Raw genomic sequence first — 15,000 nt, forward strand, 5'->3', positions numbered from 1 at the left:
GTCATTGTCAATCAGACATCATATAACTCATTCAAATGCTGCCTTCTTTTAAAACCCATTCCTCCTCTACATGTATTCTTCCCACAGTTCAATTTTTCTATGTAATTTGCTCCTACCCTTTTCTAAAGATCCCAATTCCAGTTATTTTTTCTTTGTTACGATAGTCACTGCTTCTAGTACAATTGGCTTAAACTTTGATTTCAATTTTCTAGTAATTGCCTTTTTGGCAGCCACCATAGTTAGACTGAGCAAGGCCTTACTATATGTAGCTAATTCTGATTCTGTATCATAACTCAAAAAATAATTTCTTTAGTTACACCAATTTGCTCACCCAGTATCTCCGACAGAGTAGTCTGCAGGGAATCTTTAAAGTCTGCCAACTCATTACAATCCCTGAATATATGTTCCCAATTACCTCTTTCTTTCTCATCTCACCTCCAACATTAGCTATCTACCTGAGGAAAAATTCTTTGGAGTCTACTTGAGGTATAAAAATACCTATGTAAACACTTCCAGGGAAAGATCCTAAATCTTGTAGAATTTGCTGTATGTTTCAGAGGCATACATACATTTCCCCATTGTTTCTTTGTGAATTGCTTATCCAATCTCTCTTCCCAATCTGTTATAACCTCATCTGATTGATTCTTATAATTATCATGCAATATTTTAAATGCGGTACTAATTATTCCTTTTTAACAGCAACTGCTGTTCTAGATCCTACTATAAACTCTGCCAGTGCTGGTCTTTCACTTAGGATCAATGCTTTCCCATCTTGAGATGCTTTTCTTCTCTCTTTCCTTAAATTACAGTTTAAAGTCTCTTATAAAAACACACATATCATGCCAAACATATTTTAAGACCTCAAACACGTTTCCTGTCTGTCATATTTGTGTCTACACAAATTGCAAATAATCTTCTACCTCTTCCTTTTATATCACTTATCACATTCTTACCTGTTAATTAGTATTGTAACATCTAACATTTTAATTTCTTCATTTCTTATCAAAATCTTTATACACAGCATTTATCATTTCATATAGACCATATTATTTTGTTCCCCTCAAGGCCTCAGTTGTGTCCCCTTTTTCTTTTTTGATGCATGTTATATTTAATAAACATCTGTTTTTTTATGTTTGCGGGTGGTTGGCCCCAGTATCTTACATTTCCCCTCTTTCCATTAACAGCTGCGACATTTTGAGCATTCATCCTTGTATCAAATTTAATATTAACTAACAATTCCTCCCCCAGTCCATATATTTCTTTCAGCAATACAATTTTTAGAGCACGCTCTTCTTTACAAACATATAGGAAAAAAAATGTCAGTGTCAGAAGTACTGAATTGTACATGCATGTTCTTTTAAAGCTGCTGTCCAGAATGTGTGTGTGTGTGTGTGTGTGTGTGTGTGTGTGTGTGTGTGTGTGTGTGTATGTGTATATATATGGGTTCACTTCAAATTCCTGAAAGCTCAAAATCCTGAACTCAAAATCTTAAAAGCTCAAAATACTGAAAACTCCTAATACTGCATCTCATAATACTGAAAAACATACAGGACACCAACGCTGATTGTATTGCAGCAGAAATACACACAGAAACATATTACTCATCTACAATTATAAGCAGGGGCAAGCCCCCCTGCACCCCTCACACCCCCTGCTACTTAAATATATCAACTCTGAGACTGCACTTCACAGAAGATAATGGCAAACATACCATTACATGCTTCATGACTGCCTGTTGTAACCTTAGTCATGTTCCCTTTTAATGTACTATACTACAACATAACTCATATTAGTGTAGTGAAGTGCGATCTCGGAGTTGATATATTTAAGTAGCAGGGGGTGTGAGGGGGCACAGCTCCCACATGGGGGGTACAGGGGGGCTTTCCCCCTGCTTATAGTTGGTTTAGACTAATATGATTTGTCTTTTCTTTGTTTCTGTATGTATTTCTGCTGCAAAATAGTCAGTGTTGGTGTCCTGTATGTTTTTCAGTATTATGAGATTCAGTATTCAGTATTATGAGTTTTCAGTATTTTGAGCTTTCGAGATTTTGAGTTCAGGATTTTGAGCTTTCAAGATTTTGAAGTGAACCCGTATATATATATATATATATATATATATATATATATATATATATATATATGGATCTATGTTGCTACATCAAAAGTACGTTTAATCGAAACTTACAAGATCAAACTAACTTTTGCAAAAAAAAAATAAGAAAATGCCAAAAAACTAAAAAAATAAAACACTACTTACATTTATACAGGGGCAAGCCCCCCCTGCACCCCCCATGTGGGTGGCTGTGCCCCCTACTTTAATATTCTCACTGTATATGTATACTATAGTGGGGAAAAGGGAATATTCCCTTATCCCCACTGTACCGTGATCTAAGCAACAGTTTGTTTAGTTGTACAATCAACAGTACATGTTGATGTGCAACTAAATCTACATGCAAACAATTGTTTGCTTAGTTACCTTACAGCAAAAGTGCATTTTTGATAAAATGCACTTTCGCGAAAGTGAGTTCGATCATTTACGTTTTGATGAAACATGCTTTCGATAAGACCAAGACCCATATATATATATATATATATATATATATATATATATATATATATATAAAAATGTGTATGTGCATATATTCTATTTTACGGGTCTATATTAAAACACCAAACATTCAAAATTTCGAGTGTTCTAATACTGACCCATTTTCAGCGAATGCTGAAAATATCGAAGAAACAGAAAAACGAATTTTTCCTGGGGAAAGAGTTTGGTTGTCCATTTCTGTTACTTCTGTATTTTCAGCACTGTGGTGGAAAGTTATGGGTCAGGTTCAGGTAAGTGTGCGATTGTGTGGACGTGAGGGTTAGGGCAGGTTAGGTGAGTTAAGGTTAGAGCGCGGGTCAGGTAAGTGTGCGATTGTGTGGACGTGAGGGTTAGGGTGGGGTAGGTGAGTTAGGGTTAGGGCACGGGTGAGGTGACTGTGTGATAGTGACAGACCTTAGGGTTAGGGTTTGGGTTAAGGTAAGCGGATAGTTAGTGGTGTATGTATAGTTTAGTGTAGGGTTAGGTGTAAGAGTTTAGGTGTATGTGTGTGGATTGCTGTTTGATTGGTGTGCTTGTGTTGTGTGTATGTGTTTTGGAACAGCAATTTTTTTCCCTAGGAAAAAATTCGCTATTCTATATGTTTGATGTTTTAAATTTTCGATTTATAGGGTTCGATATTAGAACACTCGAAATTTTGAAAGTTCGGTGTTCTAATATAGCCCCCTATTTTACAATACTTATTGTTTTAATAAAAACCCTGAAAAAGAAAACACCCCCAGAACATCTTATAACTTGTTAACTTATAAGTGAATTTAAGTAAATCTTTATCTGCACTTTTTTCAAATCATACAGCATTTAAATTGATTTATTTGTGTTGCATTGAATACTATCTAGCTGGAAGTTGTGGCTCTGTTTTTTCAGTTAATGCTTGTTAGAATTTAGCGCTTGTTAGAATTCCTGCATAGCCAGTGATAAGTGGGGGTAGTTTCTGCATAACCAGTGATAAGTGGAGGTAGTTTCACTTTAATGATATTCGGTTTCTGCCTTATATAAGTGGTACATTTTAGATTATTTTCTGCTTAAACTCTGAGCTTTGGCCGGCTAAGACCTACCTGCAATCAACTGGACATATAAGTGAATTTAAGTAAATCTTTATCTGCACTTTTTTCAAATAATACAGCATTTAAATTGATGTATTTGTGCTGCATTGAATACTATCTAGCTGGAAGTTGTGGCTCTGTTTTTTCAGTTAGTTCCCCACCCACCCTTCCTGCTTTTGTTTTGGTGTTAATCTTGGTGGCATTGAAACTGCCCGCCCCTCTTGTAAATTTGCATTTGGATACTCCTCCTGGGCCCATCTCATTTGCTCACTGAAAAAAAAATTGCACTTTATTCATCTGCTTTTACTGCATTTGTGTTTCTTGCTGCTTTATTTTGCTTTTGCGTCATCTTAAATGTACTCAATTGTATTTATTACTGCTTGGAGTAACTATCATTCTAAGCCTTTTGGTTTAAGCGCTTGGGCTTCAGACCAGTTGTTTTATATTAAGAAGGTTTGTGGTCAGCACTGTTGTGGCAGGACAGGTAGCTTACATCCTTCTAATTTGGGAACTGCTGATTGAAGGCTCAGTATCTGTTATTCTAAAAGTGTATTAGTTCTGGTTTAAGCACTTGGGCTTCAGGCCAGTTATTTTACATTAAGAAGGTTTGTGGTCTGCACTCTTGTGGGAGGAGAGGCTGGACTCTGCTCACCTGAGCTGGGAATTTCTGGTTAAAGGTTTATAGTGCCTGCATATTTGAACTGTTTCTTACTGAAATTGGTGCACCTTGTTTGCTGTAGCATAGAATAGATCCAGGCCTGCTGAATCTAGCTTTGTTTGTATAACTTGAGCACTAATCCAGGCTTTTTTGGAAGAGGTTCCCCTGCACCCCAGTGGCAGGAGCGTGCAGTTAGAACTTGTCTGGTTGATAACTACAAGAACAGGGCTCAGTTTTGAGATTTTTTTACTGGTTAATTGGGTAATTTGTTTAAAAGCCTTTTCTGATTGCCTGTAGTCCTCTAAAGCTGTTTTAATTGTATTTTTTTTACTGTTTGTAGTCATTTAAAGCTGTTTTAAGTGTATTTTTTACTGTTTTTGCCTTATCTTTTCAAAAAATGTTTCCTTGTTTCACACCTTTCTAAGCTAGTACTGAATTAAGGGCTGTGTTACAAGTTTCTGAGTTTCCCATACCTTACTTGCATAGAAGAAGGTTTCTCTGTTTATCTGTGAGAGAAGGAGCTTTGAGCAGCCATCTGTCCCTGGAGGAGTGGTTCCAGCCCAGAAGTTAGTAGTTTATAAGCCATTTTGGGCTAATTTCTCTCTCTTTCATTTCCTTGCTGTAAAAAATGTGTTTGCATGATTTTGCACATCTGGGCAGCACTAGTTAGCTAGGGCTAAATTATTCCCGGCTTCACCAAGTCTCCTCTTCAGTTTTTCCCTTGAAAGTAGTCTAACTCTCAACCTTAGCACTTAAAAAGCATTCTACAGTACAGCACTTGCTCAGACCTAATAGCAAGCACTAATATACCCCAACACTTGATTGCCCAGCAGGGCAAGGCTCATTATTCACCCCCTCACCAACCAAGCGACTAAGCAGCTCACCCTACTATTCAGACATGACCAAAGGGCAATTTCAGGTATACTCTCCAGTCCAGCTGGTGAACCTGTGTATCCTGAGGTAATGTTACAACTGCCTCATGTGCACAGACAGCCCTCTCCTCCTACCACAAAACATTAACATATGCAATAGATGCAATTATATAGCTAAATTGGAGGCTAAGCTCTCTCCACCGAAGACTGGAACAGGCAGTCACGAGGAGAAGGTTAACACTTGCACCACACCTCCAGCCTCACATAGACCTACTAAACCAGCACTGGCAAAAAATACACACAAATGTACAAAATCATACTTGGAGGCTCTAAATAAAAACCTGCAAAAGCATCACAGACCTCCAAAGCAGACACCCAAAAAACCTGCACCTCCCGTCACAAACCAGACAACACATAAAACACAAAATCAATGTGCCGCACAATCACAGCCCTTAAGGTGAAATAACATACCTAACACACTAGTAATAGGTGACTCAATAGTCAGGCACACTGACGCCCCACTCACTAGGCTGGACAAGGAGAAGGTTACTGTTAGGTGCCTGTCAGGAGCCAGAATCCGCCACATAACACAAGCACCAGGTCACTCCAGAACAAGTACAAATATGACTCTGTCATTGTTCATGTTGGTGTGAATGACCTGAGACATGCCACCCTGGACTACATGAAAAAAGACATGGAAGAGCTCTCTGATCATGTAGCCCAGGCAGGTATGAACCTGACCCTGAGCAGCATCCTGCCCTCACCAAGAATGATACTGCAATATAAAGAAAAAGTGATCAGTTTCAACAATTGGATAAGCTTCTGGTGTCATTCAAAGGGGTTCCAGTGTCTGTCAGCCTGGGACGACATGCTCGACAAGCCTCGTTGCTTCTCAAGAGACGGCTTGCACCTGTCACCCCTAGGCTTTCGAATACTGGCCAAGGCTCTTGCTGCCCCCATAGTGCATTTTTAGGCAAGGCTCAAAGGTCAAATCCACCTCCGTAAACAGCACAAATAAAAAAATGAGGGTTATGCTACTCAACGACAGGAGTTTAAATCTCAAAATCACATGCTCAAAGCGCTCCTCAATATGGAGAACATCGACATCTGTGCAGTAACTGAAACCTGGTTCAAGGCTCCACAGAGCACCCCAGCACTACTGGGTTACAACTCATATCACACATTTCGGCCACAGAACATGGACCGAAACACAAAAGGAGAGGGTGTATCCATATTCATCAAGGATCCCTACACCTCCAGGTTAGTGGCGCAGCATGATACCTCTGAGATCATCCATGTGCAACTAACATCGGACAAATCTGCAATGCAAATTGTGGCCTGCTACAGATCACCCTCCATGACCCAGGACCACCATTCCGCCTTTCTGGAGACACTGGAAAACATGAAGGTCCTACCAAACACCCTGATATTGGGCGATTTCAATTACCCTACCATTAACTGGGAAAGCTACTCAAGTACAAACTCCCAGGTCCAGCGCTTCCTGGAATTTATCAACTCAAATGCCCTGGATCAGCTGGTAAACTCCCCTACTAGAGATGAAAACATATTGGACCTGGTCATCACCAACATAGGTGACAGGTGTTCCACACCAGAGGTCAACCCATCACTGGTTAGATCAGACCATAAACTAATCACTCTGAATGTCCACACCACCACCCCTAACCAAGGAAACCACAGTGAAAAACTTTTCTATAGCAAACTTCACCTTACTTAAGACAAAAGTGGTAAGTTTCACAGCCCCCACGCTAAAGGATAACAGTGTCCAAGATGCAGGAACCTTTACAAATGCACTCTATGAGCACTTACAAGGATGCATGGATTGTGCCATCCCTAGCAAAACCAAGACTCACTCCCCTAAGAGAAGGAAACCAGTCTGGTGGACCCTTGCCATAAACAGGCTATACAATAGAAGGAGGAAACTAGTTCAGAAAAAAAGCAAATCCCAAGAAGGAAAGACATCCCTGATCAGTGTCAGTAAGAAACTAAGGTCCCTCATAAAATCATCCAAGGCTAACTTCGAAAGAAAAATAGCCAAGGATTCAAAAGATAACCACAAAGCCTTCTTTAGCTATGTCAAAAATCTAAGTGGCAACTCGCAGATATGCACTGAACTAGTGCAAAATAGCACAAAATATACTGAACCTACTGATATTGCCAACATCCTGGCAAATAGATTCAGTGAAAACTTCACCCCCCCACCCCTAAAAGGGCCCACAACAATACCGGAAAAGTGTAGTGTCCCAGAAATCACAGACGCACAGGTGAAAAGCCAAAAGCACAGTGTCAATGGGGCCAGAGGGTGTCCCAGGCTGCATCTTGCACGAACTACATAACAAACTTAACCCCCCATCTAAACACACTGTTCAACCTCAACCTCTGCACAGGCTATGTGCCCATAGAATGGCGCACAGCAATGGTTATTCTGCTCCACAAAGGAGGGGCCACAACTGACCCTGGTAACTATTGCCCCATAAGCCTGACTAGCCTGGTCTGCAAGGCTGTGGAGTGCATCATCATGAAATTCATTAACAAAGACATTGGGAACCTCCAAACACTTGACCCAACCCAGTTCGGCTTTGTTAAGGGCAGATCATGCCTACTAAACCTGGTTATCTTCTTCAAGACAGTCACCAAGGCCATAGATGAGAGGAAGGTGGTTTACACAGCCTACCTTGACCTTGCCAAGACTTTTGACACCATTTCCCACTCGGGAATTATAGAAAAACTCACCAGCCTGAACATAAACCCCTACGTCACAAGATGGGTTGCCAACTGGCTTACAGACAGTACTCACACGGTAAGAATAGCGGGCTCCAGGTCCGACTCTAAACCAGTCACAACTGGTATCCCACAAGGCTCAGTCCTGGGACCCCTACTGTTCAGTAAACACCGGAGGACTATGGCTAATCAAGTTTGCTGATGACTGCAAACTGGGAGCCATAATTGACTCTCTGGCTGACATGGACATTCTCCAAAAGAGCCTTACTGAGATGGACACCTGGTGTCAAAGTCATGGTCTCAAGCTAAATACCAAAAAATGCATAGTCATCCCGGTTGGGAAAAACAAAACACCCATGAATTTCCACATAGGTGGCAGCCCCCTTAATACAGAAGAGGTAATAAGAGATCTGGGGGCCCAGGAAGATAGTAATCTCTCCTTTGACAATAATATTGCCAAAGTAGTTAGGACATCCTTCTATGTAGCCCATCTAATTACTAAAGGGTTCATATCTAGAAATAAAGAGGTTATAGTGCCCCTCTACTCGTCACTCATCAGACCCATCATAGAGTACAATGCCCCATTTGGGATGTACCTCACAAGACACTTCCAACAGCTGGAAAGACCACAAAAGTACCTCACCAAGAGGATTACTGGCCTCAAACATATGTCCTATGCAGCCCAACTGGAAAAACTCCAGCTGTACTCAGTGACATATCGCTTACTCAGAGGTGATCTCTGCCTGACTTACAAAGCCATGTCCAACTCAGAATTGATGGACATGCTCCACCTAAAGAAATCCAAGTCTCTGTGAGCCACTCACTCTAGTGAGCTAAACCTCACCACAACAATAAATAGAACATGCTGGAGGGATAGATTCCTGTCACAGAGACTCCCCATGCTTTGGAACAAAATTCCTAACTACATTAGGCAGAGCCCCTCACTAACATTCTTCAAGAGAAACCTTGACGAGTAGATAGGTAACAGAAAATACACCCCTGGGATCTTCTTGACAGAGGCTCAATTAATTAATCAATGGGGTGGGGAAAGCTGACACACACTGGCTCGGCTTATAAATGCCCTTGGGCAGATAGCCTAGTACCTACCCATGAACCTATGAACAAGCACACACATCTATATATAACTTCAAATAGTGGAAAAAATTTTCCCAAATGGACAGCTGTGAACACAGGCCTTAATTAACCTGAAATTGAGGTTATCCATGCTAATATGCATACCTGTGCTTCTACTTTAACTACTTGGCATAATTTTTTTATCTTTATTCCCCTCCCAGATGTGAAAACAACTTGCATGTTTTAAAAACATTAAATTTTAACCTTGAAAAAAAAACAGTGTTCTGGCTTTTTATTACCTTGTTTCCACTGAAACATAAGAGAATAAATGTAGTCCTCTGCTGCAGCCTGAAGACAAGCTGAGACATTTATTGCTAAAGGCAACTTTTCTTCATATTCAGTGATCTTGTGTTTACTTGTTTCCACTTAAAACTTGTTAGATTAAGCCAAGAGTCTTAACCCAGACATTCAATTATACAAAAGTAATATAAAACATATCAGATCTATATATATTATGATCTGTGTACTTTTGTATCCCATCCCCCACCTTAACAACCCAGGATTACTGCCTATTAATTTAAACATGCTTTGGTCTAGCCTTTCCTATTTTTGTACTGGAATGCCTTTACTTCTTAATACAAAAAAGAAGAAAGAATGAGAAGAAGGAAAAAGGCATCTGTTTATATCAGTAACTTAATCACATTCAAGAACAACTAAAAGTATGAGAAAAAGTAAACGTAAAGAGCACTTAACCATGGCTAAATAAAACACTGATTTAATAAAATAAATAAATACAAAGGTGAACGCTTTTGCAGCCAAGCAAGTACTTTACTATGAAACATACAATTTATATTGTAAAACATTGCATATAAATACTGTTAAGAGCTGAAATTGTTTTATTTAGTTACCTTTTTCCTTTCCCTCAGTGTCCTTCCAGACTTTGATGACATGAAGTGAGGCAAATACTTTTCAGTTCCCTGCATTTAGCAAAGACAACAAAACTCCACTCTTTCCACTTTTTCTTATACAGCCATCTTTCACAAATGAGACTGATGCTTTGCAGTCTCAGATTTATTCACTGATTTCCATGTTGCTGGTTGTCTTCCCTTCATCTCCATTTCCTAACTCCAGATTCCACTTCAATTCCAGGGTACTCCTGATTCTTCTTGTCAACTCATGTGCTTTTCTTTCTGTCTAGCAAGCATTTTCCTCTGGAACAGTGAAAAATGCTTCACTGGCAAAGCCTCTCTGCTTTATCAGAATAATGAGATGCAGAATCCTGTTCTGCTTGATAGCTGACTTTTTATTGGGCAAACTTCTGTATTTCCTCATTAGCCTGTTTTGCATCAAAAATTACTTTAATCCTCCGGGAAAAAAATATTCTGAAGATGGCTGAATACAGCTGCATAAACCTCACAGCATCCTCTTGAAATTCTCTGATTACTAGAATAAATGTGTTTCTCTTCTGTCTGGTGTACATTGAATAAACATTTTCCACAAACACTCTTACTACCTCCAACTTTTAATACTTTGCCCTTTTTTGTCACAGTTTTTTCAGGATCAACTCTTTCTGGTGGTAGGCTTGCATCTTTACTAATACTGGTCCTTGCTGCTTTCTTATGGCCAGATTTGGAGGATACATACAGTGCCCTTTCAATTAACAGTTCCTGCTGTGGAATACCAGTCCAGTTGCTTATTTGTGCCTTCATAAAATTAATATTCTACTCCTAGTTTGTCTGGTAAAGAAGAAAATCTTAGATTTTCACTATTTGCTCTGTCCTCTATTTCTACAATGTTTTGAAATATCTGCTCTTGATCAGTCTCATACTCAGCAATCGTTTTCTTCATGTCAGCCTCTGCTTTTTTGCAGTTTTATCAGCTCATCTGTATGTCTGTTTAAAGCTTCTTCCATTTTTTTCAGCCTTTTGTGATTTGAGTTGATATACTCCTTCAGCATTTCATTAACTTTAATTAGCTCTGAGTGCATTTGAGTTATTTGTTCCTCTAAATTACTGGAAGCCATCTCTTTTACCAAAGCTGGAGCTTGAACTGCTTTTTACTGAACAGCTGCAGGATTCTTCCCAGTCAGTGTTTTCTTTTCACATTTTATAGTTGATTTTCTTTCAAACTCTTAGTTTCTTCTTTGCTGGTATCCAGGCAGTGTACTTACTAGCTGGTAACTAAATTTACAAAAAGTGACAAAGTCCCTGGCCTTTGTGTTTCAGTTTCTTTTTTCACATTAGGAGACCTTAAGTTAAGCTGTTGATCAGTGTGCAGCCATCTTGGAAAGTCAAATATCCTTACTATTAATCCAAAACTTCGCATTCAGGAAAAACATGTTCTAAGGATTCTATTTCATCACATCTATTTCATTTCCTTTCCTTAATGCATTTATATTTCATCCTTTCCTTAACTGGTATTTTTTTAAGGAAAGCCTCCATTAGAAAATCTTTACATTCCCAACAGCTTTTAGACCTCCTTTCCTTTCCCTAATAGCCACCTTTTATTTTTGTGATAAATCATACTATGGATCTATATAAAAAATCCTGTATTATCCACTCATATGGGTGGTGTAATGGCTAAGGTGTTTGCCTTACAAACACAAGGTGCAGGGTTTGAGTCTCACAAGGGATAATTGGCTAGGCTTAAAATGGCTCACAAGGGCACTTAGCTTAGTACTAAACTATGAACCTATTTAAACTAACTTTCCAAGCCCTCATCTTCTTGATTACTTGTACACCTTAATTTTATTCACATCTTTTCTTTTTCATTAAATCCGGACAAATTGCTAAATATTTATACCTAAAATACCTGTTAATAAATCATTTTCACCTTTCCTTAAAATGTGTAAAACTCAAAGTAAATATAAAGATCCAAAAAACACAGGCACAATCCATCCCAGTCCATCCAGGTCTCTTTTATTGTATATAATTTATCTTTAATGGGATGTAATCTGGATTGCCTTATTACAGAAAAAAATTACTACTATTTGTTTTATGCATTCTTGAAAAATATAAACATTTCCCAAAGAATTTATCTAACATGATTGAATTAAATAAACCTTTTTCCCAAATGATAAATCAGAATTTCTCTGTCTTCTCTACCACTTGTGATTCATGTGGCACCTTCTTCCATTGCTCATACATTATTTCATGCATCCCAAATGTAATTTCCAAAAATCTCGATTTCTTCATTTCATAGGATCATAGGAGGTTACTAGGGTATTGACTCAGAGGTCATGTCTAGCCTAGCCATTTCATCCCAATGTAATACCATAGATATTCTAGTCAGTACCTAGGATTGTATTTATTAATGACTGTTCATGTCCAGGAGGGTTGTGGGTGTTACACTCATCCAGGTTCCTTTTGAACAATGTCATAGAGGTGCTCTGCTTCACATAAATTGGCAGCCTATTCCAAAGAAGCTGCAGTTGCTGAGAGACAAATCTGTCCCCCCAGCACATCTTATTCAAGTTGCAGGCCATATTTAGGTCCCTGGAATGGGTAGCTCTAGTCCCATTTGATTTACGGATGTTAAGCAAATTCATTAGTTTTGGGTCAGAGATTGCTGTATAAGCCAGACATAAGTCTCCCCTAAGAAGTCTATACAATACTGAGTATAGTGACAGGGACTTTAGTTGGTCTGTGTAAGGTGCATGCTGGAGTCCCTTGATCTTTTTAGAAAACTCTGAGGTCTCTCCAATTGCTGTAGGTGCTTTGTAGAGTACATGCCAAAAAGGGCATTATACTGAATTATGAGCCTGGTTAGTGACAAGTATAGAGGGTTATAACCTTCTTTGCTCTAGAGGTGATGTCTTTGCTCATCCAGTGTGCTATATACAAAGCCGTTCTTACTACAGTAGACACGTGGTGGTTAAAAGTTAAGGTCACAATCTACTTGTGATCCCAGATCTCTTACCACTTTGTATGTACATAGGGTTTTGTTAATTTGATAGTGTGAAGAGACATTGTTTTTATTGAAGGGAATGATTATGCATTTCTTTGCATTCCATTTAAGACTGGGACTAAGACACCATTCTGTGTAAGACCCTCCTGAAGTTTACTGACATCATTTGGCGATTCAGTAATTGCACCCGTTTTGCAGTTGTCCACAGATTTGGTCAGCCACTGCCCCTTAGTTTTGGCCTAAACTTCTGAGAAGTGTATACCAAACAGTAGGGGGCCCATCACTGACCCCTGTGGCATCCTGCTGGTGACAGGTCTGCTGGTTGATATGGAGTCACTCATTTTTATAATGTGTGACTGGTTTGTGAGCCAATTGGCAAGCCATCTTACAACAAAGGGGTTTACATTCAGTTTGCTAAGTTTATTAGTAATGTCTGAGTGTGGTGTTGTGGCTTTAGCCAAGTTGAGGTATGTTGCATGCACAGATTTGCCCTCAATGGCCCTGGCCACATTTTCGAAGAAATCCACCAGGTTTAACAGGCATATTTCTTCAAAAATATGACCAGGGCCATTGATGAGGGCATATCTGTGCACACAGCATACCTTGACTTGGCAAAGGCCTTACTTAAATTTCATATACTTTGCTATTTCCAAACTCAAATTAAGACCCACGTTATTCAAGTATTTTTTCAACAGCTGCATAACTCTATTCATGCATAATTTATTTTTAATGAACACAGCTATATCAGCACACTTCAAAATCAAAGATATTCTTATACTACCTTGCATAATACCGACTTCTAAAAACTCCCAGCCCAATGGACAAATAACTGTATTCAAAACCAATCCAAATAAAACTATTCATAAAGCACCACTGTTTGACATTTCTTCTAAGCTTAATACCCTATATAAGTCCTAGCATACATATTGTCAGCAAGCAAAATTATAGAGCTAGGTATCCCATATAAAGCCAAACATCTCCTATAATATTTTGATTTATATTAACAAAGGCTTAAATGTCACAGCCAGTAATTAACCTTATTTTTGTACATGCCTTGTGCAATTTCTTTACATCAACATTATTCTAATATTCTTACATTTAACTCCAAAAACCCATTGACCTATAACTTCAGATAATACCCTCAAATCTATTACACAATAATATCAAAATCTGTTCCTTTACATGTTTGTTTCTAACTCCTTTCACTATCAGTTAATAACCTGCAAAAGAATTCTGTAATAACATGAAAAACATTCTTCTCCACTGCATTCATATTTTTATATAAAAACATAGCCCATGCCATCAAACCCAGAAACTATATTCTTCCTTCTTTTTTGCAATAACATTTTCTAATTCTTCCCAACTTCACTAACTTAACCAACAAATTACTGCAATACTTTGTGTTGTTTTAATTTTCCATATCACAGCCTTTCAACTACTAGAAAACATAAGACGTAATCATTCAATGCATTCAAGTTTTTGATCTTATCATAACAAATAATACCATACTTCCACATGGTTTCCTCTACGTCACCACAAACATTTCTTTTTCATTAAACACCCCAGCTTCTTTTGAATTTAATGTCTTACTTTCTTACTTCATAAACGTATCCTTATAAATTATTTTCCTTTCTGTATACCAGTGTTTTGTAGGTGTACTTTCATATATTTTTCTTTTTACTCTTGTTAATGTCTTACCCTCTCTCAGAATTTTAATTTTATTACCAAACATTGCTTGTATATGTACATGATCTGAAAAACCCTTTGAGTCTGTATTGTTGCAAAATAGATTATATCATTTACTCAAAGAACTTAAATATTTGTCAATAACTGCCCTCTCTTTCATTTATGCTTTATGAAAAACTCTACAAATTATTTGCAAATTCTAACATATTTTCCTTGCTTTTGAGCAGATTTACACAAATTACAATTAAAATACCATCCCCAAAATAATGTTCATATTATTTATTTATTTTATTTCTTGAAATGATATATCAGCTGTATAAGCATGAAGAGCTTTTAATCTTTCTCTATTGAGGATTCTACAATCAATAAGAATTGCTCAAACAGGATTGAGTGTAGTTATCTCAAAAATTTTCCCAT

The sequence above is a fragment of the Protopterus annectens genome, chromosome 10.part0 (assembly GCF_019279795.1).
Source record: "Protopterus annectens isolate FY-2018-M chromosome 10.part0, PAN1.0, whole genome shotgun sequence".
NCBI classification, from domain to species: Eukaryota; Metazoa; Chordata; order Ceratodontiformes; family Protopteridae; genus Protopterus; species Protopterus annectens.